Raw genomic sequence first — 21359 nt, 5'->3', positions numbered from 1 at the left:
TCACTCAATTTCTACCAAGACGGAAAAGAAGCGCCTTTAGAGTTCCATGAAAGAACTATAAGGCCGATAAACACTGCGAGGACTTCATTCCGCCGATGTTGCAGTGTCTCGGAAGCCATTGAAAGATTATGTCATGTCTCTTATCATGGTGTTCATTGGTTCTGTGGCCCATTGGGTTGTGATGCACTGAAGGACTGCCTTGTAATCATAGCAAACTGTCCATTATTCCGGTGGCGTCTGATTAACTAAAGCAAGTATAAGATGGAATACAGCAAGTTTTGCACCCGTTGACGTGATCACACCTGATGTTTTGACTTGCTTTCTTTAGATTTCGCCGGTGGTAAGACAACTGCGGCTCTGTGCATGGTAGCCAATCAGGACTAACTCTGGTTACCCTCCCTGCCCCTTTATGCGTCATTTTTTCCTCCCTATTCTTACATAATTTTGCCGGTTCTTGTTCTTGAGTATTAGAAGATTTCGCATCTTCGACCAACAAAGCTAAGTTCAAAGAAAGCTTTTGCCCATACATGAGAGGTATTAGATCGTGAGAAGCAGAAATCGAAGGCGTTCTGTTTTTTTTTTTTTCACACAGGTGCCACCACGTGAAATTGAAATTGCATGAAATCAATAAGATAAAATCCTTCGATCATCGTGGAATTAAAATCGCATAAAATCGACCATGTGAAACTATTCGATCATGACATTGTCTTCTACATGTGCCACGATAACCTGGAACGGCAGTGTGATGAAACACTGGTCACAACCATACCATCTGATGATTACAAACCGCAGCGTACGGTATCTTGGTTCTTGCTGGATAGCTGTCAATGTGTGTTGCACAAAAAATGAGAAAGAACGAATGCACAGAAAAAAAAACAAATATGAAAATTAGGTTATTTTATTTGAACCGCCATTCCTTTATTCTTGTTTAATTTTGAAGCATAAAATGCTTTGAGCCCCCCTTGGTCGGCGACCTTCAAGTGACCTTGAGCCAAAAGCCAGAGCCGCTATCCGGGCACTCAAACGTGAACATCTGGGCAACAAAATGTCATCTCTGGCCCCCGCACCTTTGTACAGGACCGCATTACATACGCTAGTTATTGCCAAAACAAGTTTCTTCCTAATGTTTGTTCGCAATATCACTGAAGCTGTAGCTTCTAGTTCACTGAAGTTTTATTTGTCCTTTCCAATAGCTACGTTCAAAAGGCAGACTGTCATCTTTTGGCGCTGAAACAGGGTTGCCTGTGCTCTCGACAAGAAGAACAAGTAGCGACAGACGCTGAGCGCGTTGCGCTGTTAGAAGATGAAAAGCGGTTGGAAGGCGGCGGCACTACAGGCAGCAAAATACGCCATGTGGCAACCATTTCATGCTTACATATACTCTCGATTACGGGAGAGCCAGCATGTTTTTTATGATTTTCCCGGCTCTTTTTCTTGAGTATAAGAAGGTATACGAAGATTTCGTTTCTTTTATAAGTGAAAGTATGTACCTTCAAGGGAAACTTGGGTGCCCGTAGAAGAGCACGTAAAAAGGCGCCCTGTAAATGAAACGTAGAGTTCATAAATATACGAAACTCTTTCCTCGGCATCAGTGGGGGTGCTGAGAATTTTGTTCACAGCTGCACTTCGTCAAAAAACTGTTTTCGCTATATAGGTGGCGCATAGTTGTTTAGATATGTCAATAAAAATGTATACTTCTTCCCTTTGGTCCTTTGTGCTTATATTTAGCGCCCACAACTCAACATTTACAGGCATCCTTCAGCAACACTTGGCGATTTCTGTGGATGTTGTAAGACTATAACGAGACACGAAAGGAATTTATATAAATTTGGCATCGATAATTTTATTTTTATATTTAGGTATTGACATCCACTTAGATCAATGCTAAATTAATATATATTTTGTTTTATCTCGCAATCATACAGTTATATCAGTAATTTACGCTCAGTCATGCGTGCCGCTGATTTAATTTGTTAGCGAGAACGAATGAGGGTCTATAATTAATCGGGCTGTGCGCAAAGAAGCCAGAGTCCAATTGTATCACAGGCAATGAATTAAGTGCTCGACAGTGATGGATCCCAACCATGAATCTGTCTCTGCTATTTGAATGTTAGCAGACGCAATCTTTCATCAACTTAAGTATAGGGTTTGTCGCGCAGGGAGTGCTACTGCTCGCCGTAATTTGAATACAAGCTAACCTCGGAGCTCGGGCAAGCAGGATCGTGACTTCGCTGAAGCAAGGAAGAAAAAAAAAACCCACGCAATGAAATCCAGTTACATCAAACAAGCAACTGAAGTGGGGTGCAGCAGTGACAAACGAAGGCGTATATCAGATGTACGCCTATATCGCCAATAAGAAAACAAAAGAAGTAAGAAACGGGAGGGGGCATTGTCATCTGCTTCTTTTGATTTCCGAACTCACTTTACAATTATCGACGGCCAAAGTCCCTTCTGCACTGGAAATGGAGTGAGATACATAACGTTGGCCCTACAAATTGGGTAAATGTATTATATTCGAATTTTCCATAAGCTTATTACGCTGCTGTACTGCATTGAAGCTGAACGGCTACTCTTTTCCATTAAAAAAAAGATATATTTTTGCTGTGATTCTCTTCGGATAAGCGTCTGTTTATACAGGGTGTCCCAACTATCATGTCCCAAGATTTAAAAATAAGCAAATGTCACGTAGCTGGACGGAACCAAGGTAGCGTTGTTTGCCGTCGATTGTAGATACTCAGATTATTTTTTTCATTCCGCCAAAAATATAATCAGTCTTGATTAATTGTCAATCAACATTTCATATATTTTAATTAGATGAAAAGCGTCAGTGAGAAAATTGTAAAGCAACATGAAAAACTCCTGATGTATACATCTTGCTATTGCTCAATAAGGGCTACATAAAAGTGTTTTTTCCGAGCGTGAAAGAAGCCCGCGAATACACGCAAAGTGCCTCGAGCGGCGAGTCGCGCGGAAATATGGCGTTTATTCGCGGTCTTCTTTCACGCTCGGAAGAACACTTTTATGTAGCTCGTATTGAGAAACAGAAAGCTGTATCGGGAGTTAATCATGTTGCTCTACAATATTTGAATTGAAACTTTTCATTTAATTTAATACTTAAAACGTTAATTATTAAGACTAATTATGCCGTTAGGCGGAATTAGGTCACTGAGTATGTGGCAGTGTGTACATGCGTGCCGCTATTCAACGAACCTCTGTGACACCGACATGGGTCACTGAAGATGCGGGACTGGGTGGGTACCAGTGTTCGAAGAAACTCATTCACGCTGACTTAGGACACTGTGTATCTACTACTCGGTTTGTGCTGGTCTTCAAGGAACCTCGTTGTTCCTCACTTTCCCTTTCCTGTAAAATGCATATGTTTCCCAATCAATAATAATAATAATAACAATAATAATAATTGATGCCAATTTGAGTCACCGGGTATGTTCAACTTGAAATGTGCCGCTATACAATGACAAAAAGAATCCTTTAAATTGCTTCAATGCTAAACGCATTACCATGGACAGCCTTCGTGAGGTGTGTTCTGGCGATGAAGTTGTTTTTATTGCTGCTTCTAAATTAACTCTAATCATCACGAGTCTGTGCACACTCGCATCAAAGGAGTCACCGACCGCATTAATTGTAGCCGACGCACGTTGCCAGCTTGTCAATTACCTGTCAGTTCGTCGAAGTTCCCGCCTTTTCGCCAAGCCAGCGCAGCGAAGCTAGTGAGGCACCGCGAGTGTTCCACGTACCTCCATTGGGAGAGAGTAGAGAAACTCAAAGCTCGCGGGGAGCTTCCGATTTCGCCTGCACATCTTTTGCCCGAGGCGCGCAGCGAATTACGTTCCGTGTGCGACAGGCACAGTTTCCTCGGAGAGGCGCTTGAACCACTCCGGCTTTCGATCTTGAAATGACAGCGCCCGCAGTTCTTCCGACAGCCTCCTCAGTTGGCTTTGCTGGGCCGCCACGCCGACTCCGCGTTACGGCCTGGGGCTGCTGTGGTCTCCGCTTTATTTCTCGAATCTGAGAAGCTGCACCATTTGTCTGTGCCGGTACTTTTTTTTGCTTTTTTTGGCGTTTTGAGGCTCGCCGGATCCCTTTTCCCCTATTGCTGATGCTCCGTAGGGGCGATACCGTAGGTGTCACTTGCGCCCATTGTAATCACCACACAACATCTCCCGCATAATGAATGCTTCTTCTGCCACCTAATGAATGCTGACGACAAATTACGCAATCGTGGAAGCTTCTACCGCTTCCCAATGACAAAGAGCTCATTTTTCTCTGTGACGTTAATATGTCGCCTGCCGTGACGGAGGTGATCTGTTACAGCACTTACTTCCCTCACTGGCATCTTTTAGTGGAATTAGCCATGTAGTGGAACTCTTGCACTAACGGTGTCGCACAGGTGTGATGTTAATATGTAGACTGTAACAGGCAACTTTATTAGTCACTGTGGTTGAACGACACGCTTCTGTAGTGATGAGAATGAAAATAAAAAAAAGAATTGTAATAAAAATGACAGAACAACATGAAATTGCGACAGCCCTACACGGCTGCGAAGTTCACCCAGTGAGAAGCAGGAACTGTTGTAATCGATGATGTTGTGTCGGTACGTGTCATAATGCGCATGACAACTTCGGCTACGCATGTGATTTGCCATAGGCGCTAGGCGTTATCTCAGGGTTAAGCATTGGTCATCACATGTTGTCGAATAGCAGTTAAAAGCTGTCACCTAGATTTCGCAATGTATTGATATATTGAGAAACAGCAGTGTTCCTCGAGCATTCCAATGGTGCGAAAAGACCACGGATTTGATCGCATCGTTTTCAATCCCTGTGCTGTCTGTCTTTTGGTGTTGGCTTATATGTAAAGAACCTGCAGAGCATCGGCGTCAGCCTACCATAGCAGCGAGTGGTACAACCATGTTCTGCGGGCACAGTATTCTTTGCTGCTGTAGCATCGGAGGAGTGGCAGTGAGAACAATAAACAAAATTCAGGCAGGCTGCATCGGGGACGAGGCTGCTGTGGGGTGCGTGAAACGTCTTATGCGCGCTGCAGAGAGTGCTTGCTCACTATAGGGCACACAGTTAATGTAACCAAATATACAACTAACATGTATTCAGGCATTACAATGCTGGAATGTCCTATACGGTCTAATATTGCAATCATGCTCGTGCTCGCTCCCTATTTGTAGAGGGCCCGGCATGGTCAGTGGTTGTGAGCACGAATTGGCATCCCTATAAGTCCTGCGGCCCTAGTTTCTTCGAGCCATTTATTGATCCTGCCTGTGGAACGAGGGGGCGCCATAAATCAGCAAGCGTGAAATACCTGCAAGAATTGGCACTATTGTAGGCCTTAGAAATTCTGCTGAGCAGAGGTTTGAGTTTTATGAATTATACCTGATACGTCTGGTTGAGCTCTGAAGCTCCATCACTTCTGCTCGGATAGACATACTACCGAGCTATGACTCTCTGAACACCGACTGAGAGCCTGAATTGAGGTCCGATTTCGTCACGCGTGGCGCAGCAAGGGCTTCTTTTGTACACGTGACCCATGCATGATCGAGTAATGGCTTCTTCTTCTACACAACAATACCAAAGTAACGCGCGTGGTGTTGTGCGGTTGGAAAAATATATGTTATGTTAATGTTACATGTCGTTTTAGCAAGTGAACCCGTGTGTTGGCGGTATTGAAAGACGCTTCACGTCACAAAATGATTTACAGAGAGATAAACTTGCGATTGCCAATAAGCATGACCGGAGTCCAAATCCAGACGACGTACTGCAAGTTTTTGTTTTCTCTACTTTGTGCCTCGCGCCAGTTTTTTTTTTTTTTTCATCTCCACTACATTAGCATCACGTGTTAACTGCACAGATTCATCTGCAATTTCATGTAAACACAATGACAGTGCGCGAAAACAGCATGGTTTTAACCGCGCGTAATTTTTTTTTATGAATCTCTTTCCGCGACCATAGAGAACTACCCTGCCGGCCCACAGTGATGGAGAATAGAGATCAACCGATCACATATAACGAAATTACGCAGAACTTTTATCTCGGGAGGAGAGACTTTCCCCTTCCTCACAAGATATTAAATAGAGCACAGGCATTGACCCTCAGATTATTACAAGCAGGCTCGTATCCCAGCCCGGCTTTATTACACAAGATTTATCCTGACACTTATGCCAGTAGTTCTTGCAGGCACTGCAATGACTTCGCTAGCCTAGACCATATGCTCTGGCATTGCCCCTCGTTGCGAGGCACGGAACAAATCAATGAGGACAAGTGGCTCTCCGCTATCAAGAGCCCCGATGACGGGGCGCAACTATGGGCTGTCCAGAGGGCCCACGATGCGGCGGTCGGGCATGGCCCGACTGTCCCAACGTGGGAGCGGCCCGCTGCGCGCTGAGTCGCGTACTTCAGGACTTTCATTAAAGTTTTACATTCATCCATTCATCCCGAAGGGCTTTGTAATTACTGCGATGGACACGGGCGCCAGTAGTGGGTATTGAAAAACTAGGGGAGCGAGGACATAACAGATACAGCTGGGAAAATGGAAACGTATGGTGCAATTACAGCAAAGCACTCATATGAGGAAAGGATGTGATTCCACCGAAACAACCTTTCATATCAGTGGTTTTGCTCAGTAAAACACCTATTATTCTGGGTATACGAAGATGAGTTATAGACAGAAAGAAACATCCTTAATGGTGCAAAATTGTTTATTGTGTACGGCGTTTGATTGCTGAGCACAAAATTGTGGTTAGTGGACGAGAATAGTGGTCTTACGTGGACAGGGGCTAAATGCAATATCACGGGTGTGTTGTGGTTTAAGCTTGTAAGGAAGAAACCGTGTGGTCAATTTCTTCGTCCCCACTATATGGCTGTTTCTCATAGCTTCTGTGTTCCTTCTGCACATTACAATAAATAAATAAATAAATAAATAAATAAATAAATAAATAAATAAATAAATAAATAAATAAATAAATAAATAAATAAATAAATAAATAAATAAATAAATAAATAAACCGAGCTTAAGGACATACACGCCAAACTTGCCTGGCATGTTGGCCATCCGACAATGCCTACGGTATAGTTCCTTTGCCAGCTTTTGCCTTCAAAGTTGTTCGGATACGCCCGAAGCCCATATATTAATATATTTCCTCGTGCGCACGCTTTTGTGAGATGGCACGTGCCCTGCTGTGTTTTTAGGCATGTTTGAACGGCAGCAAGCCATTGCAAGAAGGCTTTCAATATTTCATGGTACCTTTTGAGTGCTCTCAGGTGCCTCCTAGCACGACAAGGCCACGAGAATGCTAATGGTATAAAATGAATTGATGAGGCAATATGTTTTGAACATGCTTTGTACTTTTTATTCATATAGCCCCTCCACAATAGCAGCTCCTCAATATTACTCTGGCGTCATTATACGCTTTTCTTCCCTTGATGATTTCATCGTTCCACCCATTGCTATGAAAGCGAGAAATCCGCAAATAATCCTGCAGAAAATTCTGTAGAGGTTTAGGAGTATCGTTAATCCCCTCTTGCTTCCACAAATGAAGGCGTCACAATACTCAAAATTCTGGCTCTGCCCACCTCGTAACATGTGGAAATGAAAACAAACCAAAACTGTCAAAGTTAGAAATGGCGTTTTGTCAAAGTGCGAAAACTCGTCCGTTTTGGCACGGGCGATTCAAATTTAGTAGCAGCAGCAGAACCTTCGGCGACATTTTCTCCTCAACAAACAGATCTTTGACATACAGAAAAAAAAAAACAAATACGTGACGTCGAGACCAATAGTTTATTGACGCAACTCGGCTTAATTTTTATACAGTCCCCTAAAGGTTAAGCCGCTATAAATGTGTTGATTGTCTTTCGGTTAAGCCTGATGGTGCATTTCTTCTCCGAATTTCTTTCATGGAAGTGTAGTGAGCTTGCTATGGCTCGGGACACTTTACCATCCACGAATAAAGCGCTATCATTGATCGCTTTCATTGTGAAACCATTCTCTTCTTCAAGGAGTAAAAGCAAGATCGGTAAAACTATAACCGTAATCATTATAGGGTTTTCTCTCGAGGAAGTTAAGCGACAAAAGCAGCATAGTAAAACCGTGGCCAACCCTACATGGCTACGAGGAATACCACGCAAGTCAAGACGACAAATGGAAGGTAGCCACACTCGTAGACAAAAACATAATAACTATACAACACAAATCCATACACGACGTAGACGTACAACATGTACTCCTAGAATTCGTCTACAAAGGAAATCAGAGAAAGAGTGCCTTCGTTCTAAACGTCTACTGCCGGGCCCCCTAGCCAAAGGCGGGCAAACATTGGAAAACTCTTCACGGAGACTCTCCGCCTCGCCAAAGACCGCCCTCTGGTAATCATGGGCGATTTCAACGCTCAGAACACGCTATGAGGGTATCAGAGGCAGGACTGGAAGGGTCTCCAGCTAGAAACACTAATAGGAACAGAGTCACCTCACACTGATCACAGACCCGAACACTCCGACGAGGGAAGGGAACAGCGTAACACGCGACACCACTCCCGACCTCACCTTCATCACACAAACCACGCGAGCCGAATGGCTCAACACACTCGAAAACTTAGGCAGCGATCACTACATACCGAACATAACGCTACAGACCGGATGCCCTACGCAGGCAGATCGGCAGAGCCAAGATCACTGACTGGCGAAAAATCAGGGAAGCCCAAGAACAGACACAGACACAATCACGAACCTGGAAGACTGGTGCGACAACCTCCGTCGACAGAAACAATACCACACAAAGGATATTGCCAGAACGGTGGAGACCCCAGAGGTGGATCTCCACCTACTACACCTGCGGGACGCCAAACGAGGCCTCACCCGGCGTTGAAAAACACAGAAGTAAAACAGGAAACTGAAGAGACGCATAGCACAAATAACAGCGTAAGCAGAAGAATATGCCATGCAACTCGCCTCGGCGAACTGGTATAGATTCTGCGACTCCTTCGGTTGCACCCTGGGTACCGCCAAGGCGTGGCACATACTCAAAGCCATCCTGGACCTCACCAAAACCAATGGAGAGGGGCACAAGGCCCTGGAGCGGTTACTACACACCTGCGCAGGCAGCCAACAAGACCTCATCGACGCCAACAAGAACAAGTGCTATGGAGATCCAGCTCCCACGCAGCCACGTAGAACACCATACATGGGACAACCCAACCCACTTTTGGACGAAGCTATCACAGAAAACGAGGTGAGAGCGGCCATCGCAGCCACCACCCGTAACACAGCGGCGGGCACGGGCCGCATCACGACCACCATGATCAGAAACCTTAGCGACAAGGCCATCTCCGCGCTCACGGCCTTTGTCAACCAACACTGGGAACAAGGTATGGTGCCGGCGATGTGGAAACACGCACGCATAATCATGATCCCTAACCGGGGAGGAAATTGGCAATTGAAAATCTCAGACCCATCTCGCTCACATCCTGCCTCGGCAAGGTGTACGAGAAAATCATACACAAGAGACTACACAGACACTTAGAAGACAACAAGCACCTGCCAGACACCATGTTTGGTTTCCGCGCAGGCTTGTCCACACAAGACGTTTTACTCCAAATCAAGGAAGAAGTCCTCAGCAACGTTCCCCGCAGCGGCCAACATGCCCTCCTAGCAATCGACATCCAAGGAGCTTTCGACAACATCAGCCACCAAGGAATCCTAGAAGGGCTCGCCAACCCCAACTGCGGCGAGCGAACGTACAAGTACGTTCAGAGCTTCCTAAGCCACCGCACGGCAGAGCTGAAGATTGGGGAGATCCAGACTGCAGTATACCACCCTCCCAACAAGGGCACACCACAAGGAGCAGTCATCTCACCCACGCTCTTCAATGTCGCCATGATCGGCCTCGCAAGAAAACTGCAGGACGTAGAAGGCCTCCGCCACGCCTTCTACGCAGACGACATAACACTCTGGACCACAACAGGATCCCTTATTGAAAAAGAAGAAAGGCTGCAAACTGCAGCTGACCTCATCCAAGATTACGTCAGCCAACGGGGACTACAATGCTCGCCCGAGAAATCTGAACTCATACGAGTCTGGCGAGGCCAGGGGTTACCACACAGTCCCCACAGACCCAACACGAAAACTCGAGGTACACCTCAACGGGGGCCTCATACCAGAAACGTCATTGCTCAGGGTGCTGGGCATGTGGCTGCAGTCTAACCAGCGTGCTACCCACACCCTTACGCTCCTCAAAATCAAGTGTCAAGGCGATATCACGCATGATATCCCGTGTAACATCCAAGAATAGAGGCATGAAGGAAGGGGACACCCTCCGACTGGTCAAAAGCCTGGTGGTGAGCAGAATCACATACAGCCTGCCCTACTACCATCTCACACAATCAGAGACGAAACAGGCCGACACGCTCTTGAGGATGGCTTTCAAGACCGCTCTCCGCCTGCCGATGAGTACATCGACTGAGAAATTATTGGCGCTGGGGTTACACAACACCCTCAGCGAACTCACAGAAGCCCTTCACGTCTCACAACAACAGAGACTTGCGCGGACTCACACGGGCCGGCAGGTCCTACAAACCTTGGGCTTCAAAGCCACAACAATACGAACCCAAGAAACCTGCACGATACCTCGTCACGTCCAGGACAGGTATCACATTGCCCCAATACCACGCAACATGGACCCTAATCTATACTCCGGAAGCAGGAAAACGAGGGCCCAGTACATAGAGAAAATATTCAGGTTCCATACCACGGCCCGCTATGTGCGGACGCCGCTATGTACGGAAGGAAGAAAAAGGGCGCAGTGGCAGTGGTCTGCGACCGCCGAGGCCACGTCACCTCCAGTGCATCGACCCACCCCTGCACGATCACGGAAGCCGAAGAGCTGGCCATCGCGTTAGCCATCCGCGAAGGCCAACACGCAAACAAACCACTGGCGATCCTCACGGATTCCCAGCAGGCCTGCCGCAACTTTCTACAGGGAAGAATCGGAAGACCTGCGGCACAAGTCCTAGCCCAAATACCCGAGGAGGACACTAACGACAACACCATCCAAACCATCATTTGGATACCGGGTCACGCTGCCATCATGGGTAACCTGTATGCCGACAGAGCAGCTCGAGAATTTACACATAACCGAGCCCTCATCACGCCGACTGCAGATGACCCTGACCCAGTTGACCCCGAGTATTCAGCAATCCTGAACTACCACAGAGGGAGTCGCTTGCGATATCCCCCACCCCGTCGAATACTAAAGACGGAGGATGCCGCTGCCTGGCGTAGGCTCCAGACAGGCACTTACTTACACGAACCTACACATATTACATCGCATGCGCCCCACAGCCCACAGGGACGAACTCCCGTGGTGTGGGGCTACACCAATCCTATACCACATTACGTGGGAGTGCACGCTACAGACCATAAAACACCATGCCACGAACACCACGAGGGAGCAAGGGAGGCACTGCTGTCCAGCTCGGCCCTCGACGACCAACTCAAGCTGATCCAGAGAGCAGAGAAGATGGCAAGAGCCAGCGGAGCCCTGGACTAGGGGCCCCGACCATTAGCGATGCCCCATTGGGGCAAGACAAAACTCTATCTTTGCATTAAAGTCTATCTATCTATCTATCTATCTATCTATCTATCTATCTATCTATCTATCTATCTATCTATCTATCTATCTATCTATCTATCTATCTATCTATCTATCTATCTATCTATCTATCTATCTATCTATCTATGTCTGGACAGGCAAGAAATACTGCAGCCACGTGCCCCTCCTTGCGTTCTTTTGAACACATCGTTTCTATTCATAATGCGAGCACAGGCACCTATATGGACACGGGGACCATGTGTGCTCCTGTGGAAGGGTGAGTACCGCCCCTTGTGCTAAGACGCACGCTTAACATACAGTGCAGTGCGTGTACATGAACACACATCAGGAAAAGGATACGGATCACATATATGTACGCCGAAAAATACTCAATTCATTCGCAATTAGACGCACAAAATAAAATTGGCGGTTGCACCGGGGAAAAATTCGCAATGCAGAGCTGAGGATGCAGTCCTCAATTTCAAATTGCTTTTATAGGCGGAGAAGGAATCTCGCTTTATCGCACATTGCCTGGTCCTTATACTTTTCCGCGGGAAATTAGCTCAACTTACCTATACTTAGTTATACCGGGTGACCATTTTTAACTGTTACAGAATTTTTAGAAATCGCCTTTGGCAGATAGCCTAATTCTAGTCCTTGGGCTGGATCATTGCACGAGCAATCGAAATACATATTCCAATAATTTATTCATTGACTTATAAACTTCTAATTTAATTATTTACAGCAGTACTGTTTTTTTACGAATTGTAGCCAGTGAGTTTGCAACTCGTATGCACTTGGAACTAATTTTCAGGATGACACCAGTTTCGAGACATCCATTGCCAAAGTATGCAACGAAATACCTAGGCGTTTCAGTTACATTTTCACTTAAATGCAGAAAAAAGCGTATTCTTAAAAACGTAAGTAGAACAACAGTTGATTTTTACCGATAGTTTCATGACGCATATCTCAAAACCCATGTCATTCTCAAAAATGGCCCTAAGTGGAAATGCCTAGCAAACTCACCGGCTATAATTCGTAAACAGCAATATGCGCCCTAAAGTAGCTATTTAGGAAGGTATTCAGTGAATGTTTGTTTTTGAGTTGCACAGAAGTTTGGATTTCTTGCGCAAGTGACTCTTCGACAATTCCGGCTCAAGGACGAGAATTAAGCTATATCTTCAACAAGCGGTATTCCTGAACAAGGGTGAGCATTTAAAAGGATGTAAAACGTGGTAATCTTCAACATCTGCTGAATAGTCACTCTAAATTATATTTTAGCAATCCTTGTTGCGCACATTGAGGTTGAATTATCATCGTAAGCAAGCTGCCGCAAACAGTATTCAATATAGACTTTTTTCTCCTCGTTAGCTCATCTTTAAACATAGAATTGCGGTTTCATCAGCAGTAACATTTCAAGGTTCACTGAGACAAGCAGCCTATTCCAATCTGCAGAACAAGCAAGAATACAGTTTCAATATTTTTCCACAATAAGGCTTGGAGCCTGTTGAAACTTTTTTGAGACGCATGAGAAGTCGACTGCGCAATGACAATAAAATGCACCGTTACAATTTTGTGCGATATTTAGGTGATCCAAACCAAATTTGCGATAGTTGTCAAAGGTATTCCTAATATATATATCACAGCTTTTTGTTACAACAAACTGAAACAAATAACAGTAGTTACAAAAGGACAGAGTGAGTGGTTACATTTGTGAACCAGACCCACCTAGCCTTCACTGCTGTTTATCACAGACGCTTGCGCACATCATTAGCGCCATTATTCAAGGAACGCAACCCTAAATAAACGTTGAATTAAGCTAATTGGTACGTATTAATTTCCCTAATACAGTGTGTGAACAAACAGCTACTCAGATAAGACACACACATGCAACACAAAAAAAAAAGAAAACTGCGATCCGAGCGCTGGCTAAGAACTGACCGCTTATTCAGAAAACATTCATTATATGCACACCCACGTGTTCTTAACGCATGCTCCACGAGAAATCCCATCATCTTAAGCAGCACTTCTACAACACGGATGATAGGTGTGCAGGATTAGATGATTGGATAAGTCGCGGCGAATGCGCTAGCTGCACGTGGTAGGGCGTATATTATGAATTGGTCTTGCATGACTAAACGATCGCTTGTTAGTCAGAGCTGGTTGTCGTTTTTTATTATGTCCTCTCTGTGTCGTCGTTTGTTCGTGATGTATTAGGGAAAAGGTTCTTAAAAATGGTGGGTAAATTATGGAGGGCGTTCGTTATTTATCAAGGAACGCGAGGAATATGCTAACATCGACGTTACCGACTCAAACGCCAACGCTAATCACAGATCCATGTTCTTGACACTCATCATGGTGCTTCCGTACAGTACAGGGTCTGGCGCTACTACGCATAAAATTCGAATAATTGGAATTTGTTGTCTGAGATGTCAGCGCTACTGCGCGATCTGATTCATTTCTTTTTATTTTTCTGTTCTCTATGAGCATCGAAAAAAAATGCTCTAATTATTAGAACTAATAGCGTATATTCCAAATATACAGGGTGATCATTTTTAAGTTTAGTGGCATGTTTAAAAATGGCCTGTGGCCGATAACATAATTCTATGTACTTGAGCTGGATTATTCAAAGAGTCGGATATTACATGCAGAAGAAATGAAAACATGCATCCAACTAATTAACAAGAACGCACTAATCTAATTATCTTTTGAACTAAATACCTTACGGCACACATTTCAATTTACGAATTGTAGCAGCTGAGTTTTCAAGGCGCCTCCACTTGGAAATAAATTCCATAATGATGCCGGTTTCGATATATGCGCCGTCAAAGTTGCCGTAAGAATTCCATGTTCTTCCACTTACTTTTTTTTTACGAAAACGCTTTTGTGTGCATTTAGGCAAAAAAAAAAAAATTAACTGGAATGCCCGCGGAAACTGCATGGTGTCATACTGGAAATTCATTTTAAGTGACTAATTCTTGTAAGCTCACCGGCTACAATTTGTCAATTGCAATATGTGCCGTAAAGTAATTTATTGGGAAGTAAATTAGTGAACTTTTGTTATTAGTTGAACATGCGTTTCTATTTCTCATGCTGGTAATGCCCGCCTCTTGGAATAATCCAGCTCAAGGACAAGAATTATGCTCTCTGCCACAGGCCATTTTTTAAAATTCCATGACACTTTAAAAGTATCAACCTGTACAAAAGAGGCAGGCTGTGCTGATGCAACAACAACGCAATTAAATGCTTCCGGAGCATTCGCACAGTAAATTATACTAAGTTACGGTTAGAATGTACAAAAAAAGCATCAGTGAGAAGAAGTTCCACAATTTCTGTGGACTAACAGCGGAGTGAATGTCATACATATGTTGTAAAATCTACTATCAGACATTATAGTGAGAAGACCACGATATACTAAACAAAAACACACTACTACACAAAAACCAAACATTGGAAGACAGCGTTAAAAATTTAGAAATGTCTTAAAAAATGAAACGTAAAACAAAACGTATATTTCCAAGCAAATCTCATTATTATTACTGTGACAACTTCTGCTACTGTTAGAAATATTTTAAAAGATGCAGCCAATATAACGTTATTACGCTGAAATTCTATCCATCTCTCCCCACCGAAGAAAGTTTCAACTTGGTATCTTCTTTGTGAAGCTTTGGCACTGCTGCACGTGAGCTCTCGTTTCCTATTGCACACGCTGACATTTCCTGGGGAGTATGAGGATTGTAGCTTGGCTTCTGGATATGTGAGGCGACAAAGCCGATGGTGACAGCGCCTCAAATCCTCCGTGTGACAGGCCTTGCCAATAGAAATCCTCCAAGATGGAAAAGACGGGACACAGTCTTCTCTCAATCCAGTGGCACAATGATAACAGAAAAAATTGTCGCATCTTTTTCACGCTGCTGCCACAGCTGCCCATGCTCGTCTCTAGATAGGCGCTTCCGGTGAAACGCTGTAGCCACGGCATCCTCCCATGTTTTTTTTTTTTTTTGTCTGATAGTGGCCCTTTGTGCGTGTCTTTTACCGTCTCGTCATTTGTTTATCAATGGAGGCCGTCTAGCCCACTAAACAAGGTGTTAAAATGCAGTATATCAAGTTCCTGTCCCAGAGTGCGTGCCACCCCGAACTGTCGAAGAGACGCAAATCAACTGGACCTTCTCCCTACAGCCGCATGCAATTGACTAGGTAAAACATAAGAAGAACAGCACTTTATTTAAAAGTAATATTCTTTAGATTTACGGTTGCGATCGCTCTGCTTTAGCCTCTGTTGCCAACTTGGACATGCAAGACCCCGTTTCTCATTGCTGTCTTCTTTTCCACTAGATTTACGGCCCAACTCTTGCTTAGAATATTTTTTAAGGACTTGTGAATTTGGGAATTTTCGCGAATGTGGCTCCCGAGTATTCTAGCAGTGAAAAAAAATGAGGCTGGGCAAGCGGGTTATCTGTTTCTGAAGCGAACTTTCTGGTTGTAATGAATGTTTTGAGAAGAGCTATTGATATGATCGCCATTTATTTCGCAAGTGCGCTTACCCTGTAGCGTTCAGGAGCTATGTTGGGGGAACGGGAACAGCTGGGGGAACTCAAACTTATTGTGGGCAGAGAAGGGCAAAGGCACTGAAAAGTAGTCAAAAGTGAAACCCCGCTTGCAAATTTCTTCTTTTTAAAAATCTGCCTCATATTTATGGCAACCAAGACAAAAATAACGATCTGAGAGACTGTATAGCATATTTCAATCAGATTTTTCTTTGAACGACAAAGGTAGCAGATAATGTTCTTCAGCGCCAAATCTTAATTGCTTTAAAGCAAGGTAATGGCACGGATAGAAAAAGATTTCTACAAAAACCGCTCTAGGAAACTGCAAAAAGTACGAACTTCGTTTTATGCTGAAACAATAATCACCTGGCAGGATATATGAAAGTTTTAGCATCACCGACAGGAGCTGTAGTATTCAGCACGACGGGACCGACGGCAGAGGAAGTAAAGAACTGTAAAGGACGAGCCTCCAAGTCGATAGTAGTTCGAATATAAAAGAGCTAATTGCAGAAAATCTGTGTTGTATCGGAATCTGACTCGCTGAAATGCAAAAATACCACCTTAACGGCATCACACCTCATCATTGAGTAAGTTCGCAGACAGTATTTTACTATTGTTTACCAACGTAGATCAAGTACGCCAACTATTGTTTACCAATTTACGTCAGGCATGCGTCATTAACATTTATTTGTCCGCACACTCCCTAGAGCTTATGTTTGAAGGCTTTGGGCCACACGCGTTTTGTTTTCAAGACACGGGGCGTGCAGAAAAACCGTGAGGATCGAAAGAGTGACGGCTGATTCACACTAGGCCGACACGGCACCGATTTTGGTCTGCCGACTGTTGGCCGACCGCATTTTTCTTCCTTTAAACCGTTGGCCACAGCGTTTTCAGTCCTGTTAACTGCTCGCGTCATCAGTCGGCAGACTGATGCGAGATCTTGTGTCGGCGTAGTGTGAATCAGCCTTAAGGAGGCTTGCTGGCGTGCACTATAGCACACAAGGCCTGTCGTGAGTGTCCTTGGGGGAGCACGCAAGATTGATGTAAAAGACCCTCCAGCTATGCTATCGCCACCACATTCCGTTATTCTGGGAATCAGGCACACTGCAGTGCAGACATTTTTCTTTTCTTGATAAATAATTATGCCCTAATAGGGTTTTTGCAATCGCCGTTGATAGATCATAGCCTGTATAGTTCTCATCGGCAGCCCCTGTCTTTTAACATTATGAGGCATCCAAATCAATTATAGTAACCTGATACATTTGCGAGCATACGCAACGCCAAAAGTGGCCCGCCTGTGTCCTCGCACTAGCATCTTCTCTCCGAAACAAGAAATGATGTCCAGATCGTGACGACTACGAAATAAAATGTAAAATTCGAAGCAAAGGGGTGCCACACATGGTATCGAACCAAGGCCTTCCCATGTTAAAACTGTGGCGAACATCAAAAGCAGCAGTGAATCATATGGCACCTGCTGTGGTTGGCGCCACAATGAATACATGAGACAGTAAGTAATTAGAGAATGAAGGGAAAGTGCCATCTATAGCCCGATGAAGGCAAGGAGGCTGCAGAGAACGCCTCATCAATGAGAATGGTACGGACATCCCCAGAGCAATCGTCCGATGACCAACGAAAATTCCAAACTAATTTTTGCTACACCTGCATAACGGAGCTTCATCAGCTTACTTTATGTCATTTATTATGTATCATTACCGTTTGCATTGACGCAAAGACCCCAATCGATATAACGCTTCCTTTGCCCGACTCACAAAATTATTTAACAATTAACATTATCTCATTCACGTTTTACTGATGCATGTCATATAGTCCATGACTTCATTAAAAAGTAAATTACAATATATATGCTAAATTAAAAAAAAGCCAGCAGATATCCCACGCCCTGTGAGAATCGATGTTATGCAAAGAGTGTGCGGGGAGCCTACCAAGTTAACGAAATGACAATGAAAGCACCAAGGGGTAGGCGGTTGTTTCATGACCTACCTGACACGCATGTCATGACATTCATGTCATGAGTCCTCAGGAGTCCCTTTAGCTATGCCTAAGAGACCTTAAGGTGAAAGCCTTAGTCATGCTCATGACTATGACCATCAAGCTTTAGCCTTTTCCTTCACTTTGTACCATATCCAAACCCATTCCATTGGTTTTTGAGCGTTAATCTCTTTTCCGCTGGGTCATTGTTATTTTGCTGAGTCATGGTCATGACTAGGACTTCTACCATCATCCTTTAGTGTTTCTTTCACTTAATAACCATGTGCAAACCAATTTCAGTGTTTTTTGAGTGTTAATCTTTTTTCGCTTGGTCACTGTCATTTTAGGCAGCTGTTTCATGACCTACATGACACGCATGCCATGACTTATCTTTATATTCGTCATACTCTCTTGTCATACTATGCGAACTTTGGTGCCTACCAAGTTAACGAAATGACCCTGATAACACCAAGCCGTAGGCGGCTGTTTAATTACCTACATGACACGCATGACATGACATACATGTCACGACCTATCATTTATGTTCTTCATACACTCTTGTCATATTATGCCAATTTTGGTACATACCAAGTTAACGAAACGACCATGAGAGCACCAAGACGTGGGCGGCTAGATATATATATATATATATATATATATATATATATATATATATATACTGTCAAAATGGCAAATGTTCGCCAAGCAATGCTTTGCATTAAAAAAGTTGTCGCAGTTTCACCTGAAAGGCGAAGCATCAATTGCGATAGCAAATTTGTAGAGAGCTATACGGAGTAATGATATTAGCTTTATCAGCTGTATAAACTTGGACATGCAGCAGCACCGGCAACACGCAGAACTGTTGTCGACGCCGTCGGCGTTTTGCCCGCGTTCGCTCAAAATGCGTGCGGCGTTGGTGACTGTTGCCGGAGCCTCTGATATAAATAGGCACTTGGTGCCGCAGCTAAACGTCGCCTACCTTCCCTCCCTCTCCCCCCCTTCCCCACGGCCTCTCGCGCGTCGGAAGAAGGTGCGTTTGCTCTACATATATTTACTCAGCAAAATCTATCCGGCAACATATGACAATAAATGCCCGCTATGCGGGGAACGCGCGACACTTTACCACGTTACATGGGCTTGCCAAAAACCAAATGTAGAGCCAGTACACAAAACACCAAAACCGGAGCAGTGGGAGGCTGCGCTATCCTGCTCGAAGCCTGAAGAACAGCTCAAGCTGATCGACAGAGCTCGCAAGATGGCAAAAGGCACAGAGGCCCTGGACCACCTACGCCGGGAAACCTCCTTTGTAAAAATAAAGTTTTTCATTCATTCATTCATTCTACATATATGGTGATTGTAAAGGAGGAAAGAGACGCCTAATTCTGCAGCCCTTACGCGAGCACGGCGCAGAACGCGCGTTTGTTCTCCGCCGTGCGTTCACTCCTCGTGAAAGCGCGCGCCCCTCGCACCCTTTCACTCGCACATACAGCGTTCGGCGCGCGGCGACGATTTCATCTCCATTGACGTCATACGGAACCTCACGGCGACGGCGACGCCGACGGCAGAAATCTGCTTTTGAGTGTCCATATAATTGCTATCGGAGTCATAGCAATTTGGAATACGCGCAAGTTGGAATACGCTAGCGCAAGACAGGGGTAATTGGAGATCGCAGGGAGAGGCCTTCGTCCTGCAGTGGACATAAGTATAGGCTGATGATGATAATTGCTATCGCAATAAAACCAGCGTTTCACTACAGCAGCCACCGGAATCGCAGCTGTTCGCAGTCCTTCAAGCGTACCTGCTTCGCAGATCTGCTCGAAATGGTGTGTGTAGATCTTGTAAGCTCCAGTGATTATTTATTCATATCACGGGTATTGATTACAGACATACACATGCCCTGTACGTGTCGCTCTGGCATTTAAAACAATGCATTCAGTTATCTGCAATACGCAGTGAGGTCGTTATTTTCGATCTTGCGAAGACATTCTAAAGAACGCTGCTAATACATACTAAGCACTGTATATTTCAGAACTACAGCGAAGTCACTAACCTTGCCAATATTTCGTTCGCTGGATACACTCTGCTGTCAATCAGGTATAGTAACCAGAAATCCGGTAAAAACAATATAGTTACAAATGTTATGTTGCCGGATTGAGAGAAATTGTCCATGGAGTGTTTATCACAGAAGTGAAACGTTATGGCTAATTTTCAAAAAAAAAAAAAAAAACATTGAGACAGATCCTATCTGACGATGACTTTGGACGGTAATGCAGTTAGCATTCAAACAGTGCAGTGACACACTGTATTGCGGAAGTCATGTTTATTTAAAATCTGTGATGGTCATTCAGAGACTTCCTTGCTTCGCCTAAATACGAGCTTTAATGTATGCAGGTGCAGGTAAACTTTGCGGTGACACTCACTTGCCAAGGTCACCCTTGAGCATGAAGGCATGACGATGACTGTATGACGACGACACAGTGACGACAATCAATCAATCAATCAATCAATTAATCAGTCTGTCAATCAATTTTTATTATTCCACAAAAAGCTTTTACAGGTGTAGGTATACAGAAGGAGTTCTCATAGTAAAAAATTGAATTGGGACCCCCTGTTTATGGTTAACATAAAAGTGACAATGTCAAGAACGGCAGCTGAATCAGTACAATTACGATTTACAATTACTATTACAATGACGAAGAAGGAACGACGTCGATGAAACGAGAAAGGAGATATGACAACGATGCCTGACCACAGTGACATCCCGGTTCTGAAATGATGATGATGGTAAAACGATGACAGTGTTTCGATAATGGTGTGACAACAACGGGATGACCACGAGTACATGACGACGATGGCGTGACGATGAAGACATGACGACAACGGTATGACAACGGATGCTTGACAGCGACTGTCTGACGACGAGGCAACGATGATAATGGCATGGCTATGGCGTCATACTCACGATTCCAAGACGACAGTTTGACTACTATAGCATAACAACGAAGGAATGACGTCTATAGAACGAAGAAAGCCATCTAACAGACCATGGGGCGAGGTTTATGAAGTGATAACAATGGTAAAACGACATCGTGACGGCGACGAAATGGCGGCAATGTTATGACAAGATTTGTGTGACGACGATGACTTAACGACGACGGCATGACTGTAAACTGATGGTGGCATTAGAATGAAGACGACGGAAGGACCGATGGAAGA

The 21359-nt window shown here is 44.4% G+C and overlaps 1 long non-coding RNA gene across 1 annotated transcript in view; it reads right to left on the bottom strand.

Moving 5' to 3' along the window:
* Positions 1-967: 967 nt before the first annotated feature.
* LOC125947596 (uncharacterized) overlaps positions 968-21359 on the bottom strand; it is an 82753-nt gene continuing 62361 nt past the window's right edge. Inside the window, exons 2-3 of the long non-coding RNA XR_007468421.1 lie at positions 1491-1538; positions 968-1033 (exon numbers count right to left, since the gene is read on the bottom strand). This is a non-coding gene — a long non-coding RNA (uncharacterized LOC125947596). The remainder of the gene's footprint in view (positions 1034-1490; positions 1539-21359) is intronic.

This window comes from Dermacentor silvarum, chromosome 8 (genome assembly GCF_013339745.2).
Source record: "Dermacentor silvarum isolate Dsil-2018 chromosome 8, BIME_Dsil_1.4, whole genome shotgun sequence".
Taxonomy (NCBI): Eukaryota; Metazoa; Arthropoda; class Arachnida; order Ixodida; family Ixodidae; genus Dermacentor; species Dermacentor silvarum.
Note: the sequence above shows the minus strand (reverse complement) of the source record. Positions and strands in the feature narration are given on the sequence as shown.